Source organism: Camelus bactrianus, chromosome 19, assembly GCF_048773025.1.
Source record: "Camelus bactrianus isolate YW-2024 breed Bactrian camel chromosome 19, ASM4877302v1, whole genome shotgun sequence".
Lineage (NCBI taxonomy): Eukaryota > Metazoa > Chordata > Mammalia > Artiodactyla > Camelidae > Camelus > Camelus bactrianus.
This window is the reverse complement of record NC_133557.1, coordinates 31847599-31866011: the sequence shown is the minus strand read 5'-3', so window position 1 is coordinate 31866011 and position 18413 is coordinate 31847599. Positions and strand designations below refer to the sequence as shown.

Genomic DNA, 18413 nt, shown 5'->3' with positions numbered 1-18413 from the left:
CACCCCAGGTTCCTGGGTTGGAAGACTGAATATGAAGATGTCAGTACTGCTCTAAGCAATCTACAGATTCAACACAATCCCCATCAAAGCCCCAAAGATGCTTTTTGCATAGACAGAAAAACCCATTCTAAAATTCACATGGACTCTCAATGGCCCTGGAAGGGGCAAAACAATCTTGAAAAAAGGAGAACAAGGCCAGAAGACTCCCACTCCCTGATTTCAAAACTTACCACAAAACTACAGCAATCAGAGAGTGCGGCGCAGGCACACAGACAGACAGGCAGCCCAGAGAGCCCAGAAGTCAGCTCCCACATGTAAGGGCAAGTGACTTTTCAGAAGGGTGCCAAGGCCATTCAAGAAGGAAAGGACTGTCTTTTCAACAAGTGGGTCTGGGAAACTGGATATCCGGGTGCAAAAGAAAGAAGCTGGGTCCTATCTGACACCACATATAAAAACTAACTCAGAATGGATCAAGGACCTAAATGTAAGACTTAAGACTATATAACTCTTAGAAGAAAACACAGGGCAAGCGTTCACAACTCTGGACTTGGCAGTGGTTTATCGGATAAGACACTAAAAGCAGAGGTAATTAAAGAAAAGTTAGAAAAATCGAGCTTCATGAAAATTTTCAAAATTTGTGCCTCAGACACTATCCACAGAGTACAAAGGCAACCTCAGAATGGGAGAAAATATTTGAAAATCATACATTACATACATACAAGATTAATATTCTGAATATATAGAGAACTCCAAAAACTCAATTATTAAAAAAAAAACCAACCTGATTCAAAAATGGGCAAAAGACTTGAACAAACATTTCAGCAGAGAAGATAAACCAATGGCCAATAAGCACATGAAAAGATGCTCAACTCACTAATCACCAGGGAGCTGCAGATCAAAACTATCATGAGAGCACCTCACACCCAATCAGGATGGCTACTATCAAGAAAACAGAAAATAAGAAGTTTGGGTTAGGATGTAGAGAAACAGGAACCCTTGGGCATCTCTGGTAAGAACGTAAAACGGTACAGCTGCTGTGGCAAATGGTATGGCAGATCATCAAAAAATTAAAAATAGAATTACCATATGATCCAGCAATTCCACTTCTGGGTAGCTACCCAAAAGAACCAAAAGCAAGGTCTCGAAGAGATATTTATATACCCATGTTCATGGCAGCATTGTTCACAAGAGCTTAAACTTGGAAGCAACCCAAGTGTCCATCCGTAGAAAAACACATAAGCAAAATGTGATCCAGACATACAGTAAAATGTTATCCAGCCTTAAAACAGAAGGAAATCCTATTACACGCACAGATGAACCTTGAGGACATCATGATCAATGAAACAAGCCAGATACAAAAAGACAAATACTGTGCGACTCCACTTACATTCAGTCCCTGGAGAAGCCACATTCGCAGACACCGAGAGCAGACGGTGGCTCGGGGTGGAAGGAGGGGACTCGGGCACTCGGTGTTTCACGGCAAAGGCTTCCGCTTCCCCAGGTGCAAGGGGCTAAGGGGCGGACAAGCGTGTAGACACCACTGAACCGCGCGCTTAAAACGGTCAAGACGGCAAACTTCACGTTACGTGTATTTTACCACAATTTTTGAAATTAGAAAAAATTACATCAGCAAGTAGGACAAATAAGAAACAGACAGCTGCGCACAGAGCTCAGCGTGCTGGTGCCAAACTTGCCATCACTGGCCGGAGAGGACAAGCTCCCCCGGCCCCAAACCTACACGACACCCCAGCCTCAGCGGTGCTTCGCCTCCTGCCAGGTGAAGGAAAGCAGCTTCAACGTTCCAGCTCGCTCCCACCAGCCAGGGCAAAGAGGCCGAGGGAGACCGGGACCGCAGAGCTACAAGGGCAGCTGCCCGGGGGGAGGCGGGTTGGGAAACTGAGGGAGGGGGTGGGGAAGAACCGGCCAGGAACCCGCAGAGAGAAGACGCCACGAGGCCTGGTCCCGCCCCCTCCCCAGGGAGCAGGCGCCCCACGGGCACTGCAGGTGAGACCTGCTGAGGGCCTCGGCCCAGAGGCAGGCGACACTGTCCGGACACCTTCTCAAGCCACCGGACGCATGAAACTGGGTTTCTGTCGGACACAAGTCAGAAACAGAAGCCACCACACTCCCCCAACCCCCTGCACCCCTCAACAGCACAGTCCATCGGTCCATCCGCCAGGCTCTCACTGCCCCGCAGCTCTTAAGGTCAAGGCCAAACCCTTCCCAGAAACAGACAAGCGCGCACACAGGACGGCAGCACAGCAGCGGTGGGCACAAGGCCAGCCGGCGACGGAACAAGCCAAGGCACCGCCACACCCCCACAGGGCTCTCCTTCCCTGGGAGCAGCCTGGCAGGGTCCAATCTGGCCTCATCCCCTGAGGGGCCTGTCAGACCCCAGAAAGACGGGACAGAGATGCTTAAACGTCACTGGAGCACACAGCTGTTCCCTGCAGTGCCCACCAAGAACGTGGAATCACGTCACTTGTGAGTGTGAAAACCACTGGTATCAGGAGGAATTGAAGAACCGAGGGATGGGACGGGCACATTAAATGGGGAAAGTGAAACCGAGGCGGCTGGGTGATGGGACTACACCCTGGGGCAAAGCCGGCGGGAGAGAAGGGCGGACAGGGCTCCCCAAGGAAGGCGGGAGGCCCGGGCCCACCAGTCCTGGGGCCCCCTGGAGGCCGCACCCCACTCCGCACCGCAGTGCCACCATGGATGGACGGCGCTTCCTGGCCACAATGTCTTTGTGGTCACTGATTTTTCAGTGTTTTTGTCTTGAGACCCCTGCTTAGCCAAGGGAGCCCACCTGCCACCTAGAGGCCTCAAGAGCCTTATCTTACTCGGGGAAAGAGCCCAGCTTCTTTCTTTTGTTTTTTTTTAAAAAAAAAAAAGTTGAGTCTGTTTCCAAAGTCAGATTTTAGAGTCGCACTGCAGAACCCCGAGCCGCGCTGGAAACGCTCTAACCTGCAGAGGCCCCAGGCCACAGGTGGCTCGGAGCACTCGCAGCGCGGCTGGCGCTACAGTGCTGACTGGCTGAATTCCTCCACTTACGCGGACCAGGTGGTGGGTGGCGTCCATCCCAGACAGGGTGCTCTAGGGCCCCACTGGGCGGGGCCACCCGAGGGGCTCTAGGAAGCTCCAGGGGCCCCCCAAACGGAGGGAGGCAGCCACAGACAGAGCAGGCAGGGCCGGCCTTCCACAGACCAACCGCGGGCCCAAGCACACGTCAGGCCAAACCCACTCACTATTCTTATTTCTAAAACCACCTGGTTCTCTTGACTTGCACTCACTGAAACATGCTTCTTGCTAACTGCTGAGGAAAGGTCCGGCCTTCATATTCCTGTAACTGTAAAAGCCTAGTGGGCGAATCAAATGAACACCCCCAACTCTATCCACAGCAAAGCCTTCTAAATGCCTTCTAAGTGACTGCCCCTGCAGGGCAGTCATTCACATGCGTGTCCCGGTGACCAGGGGGTGGGGGGCGAGAGTGGCCTTTGGGACACTGGTTCCTTAGACTCGAGAGAAATCTGGTCCCGTCCAGTCGCGCCTGAGGCCCCATCAGAGCCGCTCTGAGGGCAGAACAGGCAGGTGTGTGTTTTCTGTCTATGCAGCTTTACCGGGCTCGGCTGTCTGCAAGGCTGCCCGACGCCGCAGGGACCTGAAAGGGTCCTCACTGAGGGCTGCGTGTCGGCGTGGGCCCCCAGGAGGCCCAGCCTGAGAAGCCCCCTGTCCCATCCTCACCAGCGAGCAGGCTTACCTGTCAGCGTGCGAACTGGCCGGTTTGGCTTGGGGTTCAGGCGAGAAACTGAAAGTTTCCAGACTTGAGGTAGGTAAATGAACCTCTCCTGCTATGTAAACAGCCACACTAATCGCCCGCTGTTTACCATTCCCCACCCCAACAGGGCGGCCCAGAAGGGCAGGCACAGGGCAAACCAGCCCGGCCACGGGAGTGGCCGCTGGAGCCACACTTCCTTCTGGGGCTCAGCAAGCAGGAGCCTAGAGCCCCTGTCCCTGTCCCCGACCCCATCCACAACATGGTCCCTCGAGTCCCGTGCCTCCCCTGGACCACAATGCCCACTACGCAACGGTGAGACCCAAGACACACCCCGCGCCGGGAGGAGTTCTGGAATCCAGTGTAGGGCCGAGGCGAACGGATGCTCTTCTGGGCAAACACGTTTGTTTGCATCACTCTCCTCTTTCTGTAACAGGGAGTAAAGTGGAGCAGTTTAAATGCAGTCCGAGGGTGGGGGGAGAAAGTTCTAGATCGGGAGGGTGGGCTCCGTCTACACTCCACAGGGCTGTGTTCCCAAAAAACCACAGAGCGGCAGCCATGCCGGAGAAATCAGACATCCATGGGCCCCTCCCTGCGGCGTGTCCATCTCTGACAAGTGGGACCAAGGGCTGGGACGGTGTGGCAGCTGGAGAACCCAGGCGGCCCCGCCGATGACGGCACATGCATGGAGGGGCAGGATGCTTCAGATGCCGTCTCCACCGCGCCGCGTCCAGGCTGATGTCCTCGCCCCTTCTCCTGCTTGCCTCCTCCCCACCGCCTCTTGCCCAAGTGCCACCTGCCCAGGCTCCTAACCGGTTTTACCTGCTGACAAATTCATCATGCCGGCGTCACTCCCAGCCACACTTCCTGAGCACTAAGGAGTGTGGGTGCTTAAACCGAGGTCAGGGAAATCCACACATTTCTACACCGTAACCCTAAAAAGGAGAAAATTGCAAAACTCTATTGCTGTTCATTTTTGTCCCCAGGAAGATGACTCAGACTCTTCGTTCAGTTCTCTACCAGGGGTCCTTGATCCAAAATAGGTTACAACCCGCAGTGGGTCCCAAGCTCCGGCAAGCACACCAGCCACATGGGACTCATGGGAGTGCACTGCACACCGCCCGGGGCCCCCGGGAGCCTGGGTCCAGGAGACCTGGGGCCAGGCCTCAAACCCACACTTTCTACAAAGTTCCACAGGTACTTCTGGTGAGAAGCCAGGTTCAAACACCCTAACACCCAGAGACACCTCAGTGTTCAGCCCAAAGCGCACCAGCTCAGACACAGACTCTAAGGCCGTGCCGGGAGCTGCATGGGCCCGGGAGCCCCCCGACCTCCTCCCTCCCGGCGACCTGCCCGCTCCCGCCTCTGCTGGGACGTCCCCGCGGTCAGGGTCTCTCGGGAACAGGGGCACTTGGTGCCTGACCTGTCCGCGTCAGGACAAGACGGCTCTGGTTCTACCCCTCCTCCACGGTGCCTAATAAGGTGGCCCCGGGTCACGTCTGCCACGACTGGGTTCTTCGCAGTGCTCCTTCCCACTCTCCCAAGTTCCCAGGTGGGCCATCAAATCATATGCTTGCCCTGGTCTTAGGACAACAGTGGAAGTCACTGCCCAGCCAGGCACGAGGGCACTGGCACCAGGTCACAGCTGCTCTTTTCTCACGGTCCGCCTCTCCCTCTTTCAGGGAAACACAGCTCCGCCCCCACGGCCGCCACTGTCCTGTGCAGAATCCGGGCTCAGCATGACTTCCCGAAAGACTCTCCCCACGCCGGGCCCCCCAGGCTTCCCGCACCAGCCCGGAACAAGCGCTCCTCTGGGCCCTGTGGGACCAGGGACCAGCCCAGAGGTCAGACGGGCCTGTCCGAGCCAGAGCCATGCAGACCACCGCCACTGCTGAGGTGACCCCAGCACCCGGGGGTGCGGGGAGGCCCAGGGCTGACGTCCAGGAGAGCGCACCGGCCCGCAGCCCTCAGCCGCGTGCGGCCCCCCACCCGGCCCCTGGCTCGGGGCCCCCGGCCAGCACTGACACTGGAGTTTGTGTCTCAGATAAATCCTGCAAGTGTCCCCGCTGAAGAAGAGAGAAAGCAGAGAGAGAGATGCACAAACACGAGGCAGCGTCCCCAGGCCTCCGTGCTGCCCAACCATGGGCCCCGCTCGCGCCGCGGGCTAGACGGCGCTTCTACCCGCAGGAGATTCCGTGGAAAGACGGGGATGCTTCGAAATTCTGCCAAGTGACCCTGAGCTCTTCTCTGAATTTGGAAAGAAAAGGAAATAAGCACCACAAAGCTCATGGACACGTCGGAGTGACCATCTCATCACAGGCGCGCGACAGAAGCTGCAGGGCCGGGCCGACGTCCACACGACGCTTCCAACCAGCGGCGACCGGGCAGCGACACCGACGCCTGGGCTTTGTCAGCAAAAACACTTAGACGGGGTCAACGTGCAGCACAGACACGAATTAATCACTGTGCGTGGAACCTGCATTTAGGGTGCCAAGCCAGAGCTAAAATGCCAACAATCCTCAGGGTTTAAGTATTTGTAAATAATCCGTCACGTTCAAATGCTAACTTCCCTTCAGTCTCAATAAATCACCCTTAAAGTGCACCGAGCTCCAGCACTAAACCCCGCCCCGCCGTCGGCCTGTAGTCCTAAACCCTCAGCTGAGGCCCAGCGGGTCCCCTCTGGGCCAAGGGTCTTTTTATAAACACAAGCTCCCTTGAGGAGTCATAACTTAACAGTGTTACTGCAGCTCATTTCTAGAGAACTGCGACCCACCTACCAAAGACTCCCTTGGCTGCTCTTCGACACCACGTGCGTCTGCGACATGGTCAGGTGGGGTCAATTTCAGTGCTCTCAGGTCAGGTCTGATGGTGTCCTGAGCACCTATTACAGTACCGCACGCTCTCCACTACCTTTTCACATATATTCCTCATCATAACTCATTTTACAGGCCAAGACCCTGGAGGCAGGAGCAGACAAGTAACTTTCCTCCCATCAAAGGTAGAGAGACCGGGGCCAGAACCCGAGAGCCCCAGGCCACCTCCAGAAAGATCCGTAAACTCCCCAGTGGGACACACGGGTCTCCTCAGGACCCTCACTGCTGCTTTCGCTCAAAGACGCAAGCCCTGCCCGCCTCACATCCGCCTCAGCCAAATTCCTAGGCAAGGAGGGGGCCTTGGCTTTTCACAGGAGTACCAAAGAAATCAATCATTTGCAACAGACAGCTAACTCCCTGTCTGAAGGCAGTGTAAGAGTACATAAAATGTTTCAAAAACTTCCTCACCAAAAAAAGAAATGTCACTTTTGTAATTAGCTGAATGTAACAAGATTTTAAAGGTCCAGCCAATTGTAAGGACATATCCAAGACTTATTTGCTAGCATTTCCTGAAGGGCGTGAATAAGAGGCCCCAGCACGAAGGCCAGACGGCACTTAAATATTGAAATAACACTGCTCATCAAAACGTTAACCAAGAGCCTGACCACTCGGGATGCACTTGGGAGGAGAAGGGGATGCCCTAAGCGCACACTTGACGGCTGTAAGCTTTACTGCATTAAGTTCGCTCAGAACTGGTTTCAGAACTACAACCTCACGTTTTAAACTGCGCAGCTGTCCATCCGTCATCACCCCTGCTCCACCAGCTCACCCGTCTCACACAATGAGCATCAAGGACTTCACTAAGAACCAAGGAAAGGAACCGGCAGCAGGTGAGGTATTTTGGCAAAATCTCAGCCAGATGGAGAATTACTCCTTTATTTTAGCAGAAATAAACTGGTTTTATAAACATTCACACTCACAAAAAATGAAACTCTATCAGTTATATGTACTGCAAGAAACAAAGTTCTGACACACAGCAGTGCAGCACAATTAAATGTTCTAACGAAAACTGAGAATCTTGGTTTTAAAGGGCCGTAGAGAGAGGCATGCAAGAGTGTGAACTCTGGAGCCAGACTGCCTGGGTTCAAATCCCTGCACCGTAACTTACTACCGTGTGATTTAGAGTCAGTCAGTTAACCTCTCTCTCCTGAGCTTCCGCATGAATAGACTAGACGTAACTAAGGACCAGCCTCGTAGGTTGTCGTGAAAGCCACGTGCACTAAGTGAGTGTGATGTGCTTGCAGCAGTCCTGGAATAACCTGTTACTCACTGTCATCACCTTGGACAAGCGCTGTTATTAACAGAAGGCCAGGTGAGGCAGGTAGGAGAGGTAAACTCTAAGGAGACGAGTCATCCATGTGCTGAGGGTCATGTTTTACACGAGAACACGGGGCACTGTGCCGGGCAAGGAGGAAGTGTAGCCCATAAGTTCCTGTCCTCGTGGGGGTGGGGGGAAGGGAACAACTGGACACCACAATTTGGAACTGTGGCGCAATCTGGAGCACCACCAGGGACAGCTGGAGATAATCCTTTCAATTGCCCCTCTCATCAGCCCTGCCAGGTAAACAGGACGTGTCGCAGGGGAAGGAACTGAGGCCAGAAGAGATGGGATAACACTGCTCAGCGCACAAACTCATTAAGGGCCTTTGCTCTGCCACCAGGGCAAGGGGCAACCGGGGGGGGGGGGGTCCCAGGACGCCTCTGCTCCCTAGCTGTGTCCTCTCAACACCTCCAGTGGATGGAGAGGTTCTGCAGCTCACAGCCAGGCTGGCAGCGGACATTCCAAAAACGTCTGTCAAACTGAACTGAATAAGACCCCTTCTCCAGATGTGCACAGGCAGCCCGAGAGAAGGGACTAACGCAAAAGCTGCTGGCTGCCAGTCCAGGGCTTGTCCTAGACTGACCTGTCAGGATAAAAGCCCCAAGGACAGGAGCACAGCTTCCTGGGAGCTGGGAGGTGACCCTCACACTCAGGAGTGCCAGGAACATCCTAACACCCCGCTGGCTTCTTGTCCCAGAAAAACCCTGGGGAAGACTGATTTGTGATTACCCAACAGTCTTGGTCTGGGCTTGCAAAGTCTCAAGACTCATCTGCTGATTACTGAAATGTAACTGCGGAGAAAGAAGGAACCTTCTAAAAAATCAATTTATCTAATTCATCTAACGTGTTAAGTAAGGAGCTCTGGACGGTATGGATAGTCTGCTAAGGGGGACAAATTAAAAACAAAACGAAGAGCAGGGGAAGGGGTGGACACATGCGCAAAGCCCTGCAGGGCCCAGACAAACCCACAGGTGGTCGCCGGGGCAGGAGGGAACCCTGCCTTACTGGCTGAGCGCGGACACGCGGGAGAAGCCGGGGGTCGCAGCGCCCCTGCCCGGCGCGCCCCCTCACTCATCCCTGGCCGCAAAGGCGGGCTGGCAGGCGCCGGGCCCCATTGCTCCCAGCCCGACTTCCGGGTGCGGCGGCGGCCAGGCGGGCCCCGGGTCCGCAGTTGCCCGGCGACGCGGGGTCTGGGCGGCCGCCGGGGGACCCAGGCCCGCCGCACCCGCCGCCGGCCGCCCCGCCGCCCCGCCGCCCCGCCGCCCCGCCGCCCGCCGCCCGCCGCCAACTTTTCTCCCAAGTTTCCTCGGGGCCGGGCCGCGGCCGGCGGGCGGGAGGGCGGCGGGAGGCCGGGCGGGCCGGGCCGGGGCCGGGGCCTGGCCGGCGGGCGGGGGGCACGGGTCTCCGGCTTCCCCCGGCCCGGCCCGCCTTACCGCCGCCCGCGGCCCAGGCCCGCCCGCCCGATGCCGGGCTCGGTCCCGGGAGATGCGGGGTCGGAGTCCCGGCCGGGTCACTCACCTGGACCGCGGTCCCTCCCGCGCCGGCAGAGCCCCGCTGCCCGCCCCGCCCCCGCCCCGCAGGCCCGCGACCCACTGACACCGAGGCGGAAGTGCGGCCGGCCGCCCTGCAGACTGACAGCCCGCGCCTGCCACTCGCTGAGCCCGGCGCCGCTGCGTCGGCCGCCTCCCGTCCAATCAGCGCCCGGCCCGAGAGCCGCGCCGAGAGGCAGGACTATGCTAATCAGTCTCTAGAGCGGCACCTCCCTCCGCCCCCCGGGGATCCCGCCCACGCGGAGGAGTGACGACCCGAGCGACCAATCCAGGAATGAGTGGGAGGGGTTATGCAGATATTGACCCGAAAGAGGCGGGCCGGAGGGAGGAAGGGGCGTGGCTGGGCGAGCGGAGTTTACAAACAGTGAGTCAGGTGGCTCCAGCGCTGGCGCTGAGGCTCCGCCGGCAGGGGCCTCTGTGCCCGCGACTCCCAGCCCCAGAGGACGGGTGGAGGCTTGAGTCACCCAGAGCTGCCTCCCTCAGCTCAAGCATCTTGCAGGGCTTCCCACCGTCACCCTCCGTGCCATGCGTTTCACCGCTCACCCAAACCCGGCGCCACTTTACCTTCCGGCTGCATCCCTGACAGTTCACTCCCTTGTTTGAAATCTTTTTGCTCTCACTGACCAGCAGCGGCTCCGCGGCTAAGCCCAGAAGCTCTGGAGTCAGACGCGAGCTTCATCCTTACCTGCTGTGTGGCCGTGGGCAAGTAAACTAACCTCTCTGAGCCTGTGGATACCAAGATTTTCCTTTGCAAACCAGATTTCTCCCATCCTTATCCCATTTGAGTCTTGGGTCTGGTTTGGGGTAGATGGAGTAACATGAATCAGGCTGCTGCTCAGAGTCACAGCGATTGGTTCAAGGGTGAGCAGGTGACCCTGTCCTGGCCAGTGAGGGTCAACCTTGGGTCTTCTGCTCAGGCCAGAGGGAAGATAGGGAATGACTCTCCCATCTGCCCACATATCTCCACAGAGCTGGGCTAAGTGGCAGAAAGATGTAAACCTGGGCCTACTGAAGGGTATCTTGTCACCATGAGGGAGGGGGACACCTGAGAATGACACCAACTCAGAGGAAAGCAAGAGCAAATAGCCCTGGGTCACCTAGAACCAGCTGCACCTTCACCAAGCTCCATCCTAGACTTCTCAGTAAAGTGAGCTGCCACATTTTCTTTTCTGCGTAAGCCAGTTTGAGTTGGTACCAAAAGCACACTGGGACCCTGGCCCCGTGAGGTTGCTGACAGACTCCCCGTGACTGTGCAGCTCATTCTGAAGTTCCTGCTTGTCACTGGCTCATCCGCAAAGCGAGCCCTAGTTGGGCCCTGCCCTCCCTCCTCAGAACACGTTTCCCCTTTTCCAGCCGGGGTGTGGGGGACTGGACCGTGGGTGCCTTGAGGGCAGGGGTGGGCCTTAGCTGCCTCCGTAGCCCCCATGCAGCTGCCGGTGCCTCCCGTACGTAGCAGGATATAAGCAAGGTTTCTGGGCCCAGAAAGCCAGTTGTCCCCCATCCCAGGGTCTGGCCCCAGCTCACTGGTGGACCCACTGTCAGCAGGCGCCAGAGACGTGCAGGGACTGAGAAGGAGCTCTCCCAGCCTCTGCTGAGGAGAAAAGCCCAGAGGGAGGTGGGGCCAGGCCTCAGAAACAAAGGCATTGCCATGGTTACCTCTGAAGAAACCGACTCTAGCAGGAGAGGGAAGGGTGTAGCATGCAGGCTCCCAAGCCAGGACAAGGACAAGGCCGGTTGCCACGGAGATGCCCCGCAGCTTCCCTTGTAGGCCTGGCCCGGGTCCAGCACAGGGTCCCAGAGCCACTGCCCTCCACTTCTCTCACCCTGACAAGCCTCTAAGACTCAGACCCCTGTGCAAAGGACATGCCCCTGAGGGGTTCAACCTAGCCATCATCCCTTGGCCATGAACTCCAGGAGTGAGTGCAGCATCAGACTGCTCAGGCCAGAGGAGGGGCTGGGTTGGGTGAGCCTCCTTTCTGCCCACGGCCATCCTAGGCTAAGTGTGGCCATCTCAGCCCTGGCTTTGGGGGTGGGCGTGGGGTCTGATCCCAGCTGGGTCCTGCGCCTGGGATGACGGTTTATCCCCTTTAAACAGATGCAGTAAACTGGGCTGAGTGTCAGCTGCTGCTTCCTCTTTCCTGGTCGCTGTGGCCAGGATTGGGGAGGACTCCTCCCTCAGGTGGAGACTGGCAAGAGGGTGCCTTGGGACCATCTCAGGAACTTTTTTTTTTTACATGATCTTCACTAGGTCAAGAGGCCAATTCCAGAGGCAAAATTCTCCAGGAATGGGATGGAAATTGGAGCAGAAAAGGAGACAAAGAGGGTTTGGGGCTGTGCAATAATGATGAGCGGATGATGACAGCTGGCGGTACCCAGTGCCTCATAATTTACATGCCTCACTCAGTTTCGTGTTTCAACAGCCGATCAAATAGATACTATGTGTCAGTGTGTCATCATTCCCACTTTACAGATGAGCAGACTGAGCCTCAAGCAGGGGAAGTGACTCACCTAGGACCTGCAAAAAGGAAGTGGCCCAGGCTCAGTGGGTTCCTGGCGCTCAGCAGCCTGGCACAGTCCAGGAGCTTGTCAGAAAGGCAGAGCCCAGCCCAGACCTCCAGGACCAGGATCCACACCTGAATAAGGTGCCCAGGTGTTCCTGGGACCTGGTGGGGAGGGGGATGGTCAGAGGGGGCTCGTGGCCAGGATCTCAGATTCCTGCCACCTGGCGGGGAGGTCGTCATGGTGTCCCCTCCATCCTGAGCACTCGCGCCTGGCTTGGCCCCAGAATCCCCGCAGGACCCTAGGGATCCATCCACATATGCACTCTCAGAGCTTGAGATGTGCTGGACTAGCAGATAACTTTTGGGGTGGCTGTCCCACTGGAGCTGCTCTCAGATCAGGCCAACCCCAAAAGTAAACCCCTCAGTCATGTCTGCCTGTGACCTTCCCCCCACCCCAGGCAAGGATGACAGGAGCCTCCCGGTCCAGCTCCTTCTGAATCAAGATCAGGTGATATCATGGCCCACAAGTCCCCTGGTGGCAGCTTGCCTTCCCTCGGCCAGCTGACCCTGTTGGCATGAAGCCTGGTGTCCTGGGGTCCCGCAGTCCCAGCGGCGTGGGAGGGAGCACGTTCACGGGCACTGCCCTCCTTCCTTCCATCTCACCATGAGACGGCAGAACAGACTCTTGGCCCCCCCTTCAATGGGGAAACTGAGGCTCCGAGAGCAGGCCACACTGCAGTGGTGCTAGTCCTCCCCACAGCCCATTGCTCTCTCGCTGGCTTCACTCCTCCCTCCCAGCAGTTTTCTGAGCCTGGGTGGATCCCTTTAGCTCAGTCTGTGGCCAGAGCTCCAGCAGAGCTGGGCACCGTGGATGCTGGGTGCCCTGCATTGCTGACCTGGCCTTTGCCCCTGCGGAGTTCCAGCCTGAGGCTCACTCCCCTCCCTGACACCCACCAGGTCCATGGAGAGGACATTTCCCCACTCCCTTCCGTGGAATGCCAGGGAATCTTCTGGGGTGCAACCTGGGTGGCCAGAGGACAGCCAGCCACCGAGGCCTGGCCATGGCCCTCACGTGGCCCAAGCTGATCCTTCCCCATGCCGCTTTCAAATCTCCTCTGCAACGTGACAGTGCTCGGCTTCCCTGCCGTCGAAGAGTATTTTTAGCGCTGAACCCACCACGTGGAGAGAGACAAGTTATCAATAGCAGCGGCAAAGGGCTTTTTCTTTTTTTCTTTCCCGTGGCTTTGGGACCTGAGCAATCTGCAACCGAGAAATTCTGCCAAAAGAGAACACATGTATTCCTCTTATAAACTTTTTATCCCGCGCCTTCCTCACTGCTGCATCTCTTTGCAAATCCACCCTTCCTGGTGGACCCCACCTGATTCAGTGGCGCGCTGCCCCCAGCCCCTGGGCCTCTGTGGGAGGAGATCGGCCCTGAGACTACTCTGCCCCACAAAGGCCCAGGCAGGAGCAGACCCGCGGGGGCAGAGAGAAAGGGCGGGGCGGAGGCAGGAGTGAGGCGTCTGGTGGAAGGGGGCGACCTCCACGCTCAGAGTTGACATGGGCCCACTGCCAGCTTCAGTAGCAGCCCTAGCATTTATTGAGCACTTACTGTGTGCCCAGTGCTGGGCTGAGTTCCTCTGGGTGCACTGTCTCAGTTAAACGCCCTGAAAAGTTTCCCAAGCGAGGTGCTGTGGACCCCCGGGGCCTGTCGGACTGCTGCTAGGTGTTTCTAGAGGAAAGGGTGCCGTGGCCAAGTGGGTCTGTGATGCTGTTTAAACAACGCCAAGTGTCCCCCTTCCCGGGGCCCTTTCCACTCCGGTGGGGTCGGCCAGGACATAGAAGGCACTGCTGCAGACCCATGACCAACTGGAACTGGGAAACATTTTTTCCCCTATGGAATGTCTTGTAGGACTCTGAAGTGGCCTCCTCTTTTGCTGGGGGGCCATTTGGGCCAACTTGACTGCCTGCTTTTTTAGGGTTAGTTAGAGCTGCATAGATGAGAAAACCCAGAACAACAGAGACTTCAACAAAACAGAAATGTACTTATCTCCCATGTGACACAAGTCTACGCTGTCCAGGGTTGGCAGGGTGCCCAGTTCCTACCTCATTGTATCACTGCTCTAGTGCTTGCTTCCATTCTCAGTGTCACCTCATAATCCAAGATGGCTGCTGACACTCCAGCCATCACATGCATATTTGACAACACACCAGGCACTTCTGCTCATGTCTCGCTAGCCAGAACTTTGTTCCGTGCCACTCTTGGTGAAACAGCAGCATTTTAGCTGAGTGCATTGTCAGCCTGAATAAAACAGAGGACCTAAAGAAGAAGATTATGTGTGGCCACTTGTCAAAGGGCGTGTCTACTGTCCTCCCCTGACAGAGACCCCTGAGACCACCCAGAAGATTACGTGTGGCCAGGCCTGCCCTTGGCCCCCAGATCTCCTCCAGCGTCCTCTGGCAGGTCCAGAGATGTGAACACCTGGCACGGTGTGGGCTCACAGTAGCTGCCTGAAAAGGAAGGACTGTGCCAGATGCAAAGTGGAACTCTCAGCTCACAGTCCCTGATACCCTTGGCACACACAGCCTGTGTGCCTACTGGGTGCCCCAGTGTGGTGCCAGGCAGGGAGCATCAGCTGGACAAGGAACCTGTGGCAAGGAGCCCTGGGCAAGTGGGAGTGTCTGGCCCTCCTCTCTCCACCCTCCCCAGGGGCTCACGTGGAGCAGGAGGGGTGTGGGCGCATCTGTGCACAGAGGACCAGGGGGCGAGTGGGAGCGGAAAGAAAGACAGCTTGGGCTGGGTTAAATTTAACTTGTTGGAGCTGCTAGCCCGGCCAGGGGAGCTGCCAGGCATGGGGGTGGGAGGGGGCAAAGTTTAAACTTGTCCAAGGAGCAGGGATGGGGTGCTGAAGGCAGTATGATTCATTCCTCTTCCTGGGAGCAGCCGAGGCCAGTGGGGAGGGGCCTGGTCGTGGCAGCCCCGCCGCCATTCCCAGCAGCAGCACTCTTGCTGGGGGGGTGAGATGGGGGTGCGAAAGCGGGGGGCTTGGGTAAGAGAGAGCTGGACATTTGGGGTCCTTCAGAGGAGAGGCGTGCTCTGCCCATTCCATCCCTGCAGAGGAAGGCAGGGAAGGGGAGAGGTGGGGACAGCTAGCCATCAAGTGCCAGGCTGTCACAGTGGGGGGGCCTGCCCTGGTGGGCTCCCAGTGGCAGGAGAGGCAGCCACTGCAGTGGGGGCAGTGGGTGAGGCAGGCTCACAGGTGTGCAGCCTGCAGTCTCGTGGGCTCCATGCTCAGTTTAATGCTCTGCTCTTGCCATCTTGAAATTTTTAATTTCGGGGGGAGTCACAGTTTTATGTTGCACAGGGAGCTGCAAATTCTGTAGCTGTGCTGAGAGGGGTTCAGTGCAGGAGCTGCAGCCCTCAGGGTGCTGCCTCTCCACTTCTGGGGCCATGAGAGTTGCGTGCAGCCAGCAGGGTGGCTCCGGCCCCCAGGCAGGGGATAGGCTGGGCGAGCAGGCCAGGCCTGTTCTGGGAAAGAGGCAAAGGGGCTGATAGGAGGCTTCGTGCTGGGCTCTTGGCCAGCCCTGCCCCAGCCCAGGGAAGGCAGCCTGCCTAGGAGTCCCACGGCCAGGAGCTTGGGCCCTCAGGACCTGGCCATGCCCTCTCCAAGGCACCCCTGGAGGCAAAGTTGCCTGGGACCTCTGCACACTTACCAATCTCAGGAACAACTCTGCCTTCCGGGCTCCTAGCCGAGCCGCACACAGTAGGTGCTCAATAAACGCCCCTGGAGGCCAGCAGGAGGTGGGTGGGGCTGGGCTGGGGAGACAGCTGGGGGTGTAATGGAACCCACGGGCCCAAATGAGCCCACTTGCTAGCAAAGGGGCTCTCCGAGCCTCAGTTTCCCCAGGGTGCGGTGAGGCCCAGAGGAGGCAAGGTGTGTGAAGGTGCCCCACAGTCAGGTAGAGGGGACTGTTTAGGGTGGGCTTGAGGGCAGAAGGGCACAGCCGTGGCCCCATGACCAGCATCTACTCCGTCTTCTGGGAATGACCCCAAATCCTCCTGTGGGGACACCCATCCACAGGCTGACCCCACCTCTGGCCCAGACCGTGGCATGTGACTGGAACCTGGGACATCACTACTCACTGAGATAATCAGCTGGGCCATGGGCTTGGGCAAGAGGCCCTGCATCAGTTCTGGGGGCAGTGAGCTGTGGGAGGTCAGCTTGGAGGTGCCACAGCAAAGGGAGTGACTGCAGGAGAGGCGAGTGGGGCTGAGAGATGCAGGCTCTGATGAGAGCAGTTGGGCTCCTGGATCCAGCCCTACCTGAAGGAGATACGCCACCAGTGAACGGTCAGATGAGTGCCCTGTTGAGCCAAGGTTTCCACGCCCACTTCTTCAGGCATGGGGAGGATGGCTACCTGTCAGGACAGTCTTTTGGACCCTTCCTCTCTCCTTCAGGGCTTCCCAGTGAAGAGCCTTGCAGTGAACATCGTTACTTATTGCATGAGTGTTTCCAATTCTATATGAATTGGCTCAGCAAACTTAGAAAATGTGAGAGAATAATGCAACGCCAGGAAAAGGTGGACCCAAACTAAGGTCGGGCCACGGCTGGGGAAGAGGACGGGGTCCCCCTGGGGTAACAAGCTCCCAGGGCCGTGGGGAGAACCCAGGTGGCCCTGCTGTGCCCCTGCAGATGGCAGGACTCTGGTCTGGGGCTCAGACTCCATCGTTCTTAGTCAAAACCCAGCCCTGCCACTTTCTGCTTGGGGCCTGGGTCAAGCAGTGTCCCAGCTGGAGGTGGGAAACCGCACAGCCACCTGGCCAGGCGGGTCCTAAGGAAAACAAACAGCTTCCTAAGCAAAGCTCCCTTAGCCCCCGGGGCAGGACACAAAGGGTGCTGCCTCGCCAGGCCTCTCACCTGCTGAGCTGGGCCGGGCGCCCAGGCCTGGCGGGGGCTGCCCACGCTTCGCGTGTTGTGTTGTCCTGCTGCGTGTGTGAGTGTGTGCTCAAGTCTGTGTGCAGCCGGCCAGTGACTGGGGGAGGGGCTGACTCGAGAGCTTCTTGCCCCCTTCGCTGGCCCCGGACCTGGTCCTACAGTCAATGCCCCTTGTGTAGGGAGAGGGGACATGTCTCCGACTTGACCTGTCCCTACAGGGTGGGAGGAGGACACGTCCCAGCTTCCTCCAGGAGCCCCTACCCCAGGCTCAAGTCAGAAACACACCCACAGACGGACACGTGTGCACATATGCACTTGGACACAGACACACACAGACCCACAGCCAGGCCCGCATGCACACATACACAGGCCCCCGTGTACACAGACATGCAGTCATACACACACACGTACCTACACACACATACACACGTGCACACAGACAGGCCGTGGGAGTCGCCCCGGCCCCCTCCTTCCTCCTCAAGGACTCGAGGGACGTTTCATTAACTGAAGCCGGCGCCCCCAGAACTGAGACAGTCGGCTCATTTGTTACTTTCCTGACAGCACAGGCTCCCAGGGGACTCGGGGAGTAAACGGAGGTGCAGTTGTGGGGCTGGCTCGGTCTCCGGCAGGAAGCAGCTCCCGGAGTGGGCCCCGCCTTCTCACTCCACCCTGAAGGCCGCCTGCCTTGGGAGGAGGAGGGCCCCAGAGGCCCACGCAGGGTCAGGGCGCTGCTCCTTTGCCCGGGGCTGACCCACGCGTCCGTGACACGCACACCTGCACACGCACGCCCTCTGGGCCCCAGCACGGAACAGCACGGGCAGATCAGGAGGCTGGGGTAACCCTAAGGGCTTCTGGGAGGGGAGGGTGGCACAGGGGCGGGGCAGGGTGGGGGGCGTGTGTTGGGAAGAGAAGGTAGGCGGCTGCTCCAGGATGGGGCTGGGCCTTGGGGGCCCTGATGAGGTCTGGGGAGGCAGCTGCTGGCCTCTCAGCCTCACCCCCAGAGCAGAGCAGTGCATCAGCCAGACAGAGGGTGACTGTGCCAGCAGTCAGACCCCCAGGATGGCCCCAGCGTGCCCAGCCAAGCAGCCACCCAGTCCCCTGCCCCAGACAGACCACTTTACCTGCACTGTGACGTCAGCTGCGCCTTCCACGGGGAGGGCATTGCAGGGCAGCTGCCCCCAGCCAGCCGTCCAGCCTCAAACCCCAGGCCTGGAGTCTGCAGAAAGGACTGGGGCCACCAGGCCCAGTTCAGCTCATCAGCATTCTCACCAGGGCCACCCCACCTGGCCACCGCAGGAGAGGCCCAGCAGGTGACAGGAACCCCAAAGGGAGGGTGATTCTGGGGGCGGGTCTAGGGGGCAAGGCATCCATGCTCTGACGCGCTGTGACTGGCGCTGCTGGGCAAGAGGTGCAGAGCAGGGACAGGCTCCTGTGGGGGGGGGGGTCCGCAGTGGGG

At 58.1% G+C, this 18413-nt stretch overlaps 1 protein-coding gene across 7 annotated transcripts in view; it reads right to left on the bottom strand.

Moving 5' to 3' along the window:
• Window positions 1-9624, bottom strand: part of OSBPL2 (oxysterol binding protein like 2) — a 36364-nt gene extending 26740 nt beyond the window's left edge. For 2 of the 7 annotated variants that reach the window (XM_074347553.1, XM_074347559.1), the window contains exons 1-3: window positions 9488-9609; window positions 4598-4710; window positions 4109-4202 (exon numbers count right to left, since the gene is read on the bottom strand). The gene's annotated coding sequence lies outside the window, so the exon portion shown is untranslated. Of the gene's footprint in view, window positions 1-3760; window positions 3968-4108; window positions 4203-4597; window positions 4711-9487 lie in introns of those variants that run through there. The other 5 variants (XM_074347558.1, XM_074347560.1, XM_074347556.1 and 2 more) reach the window with 4 other exon arrangements.
• Window positions 9625-18413: the final 8789 nt, after the last annotated feature.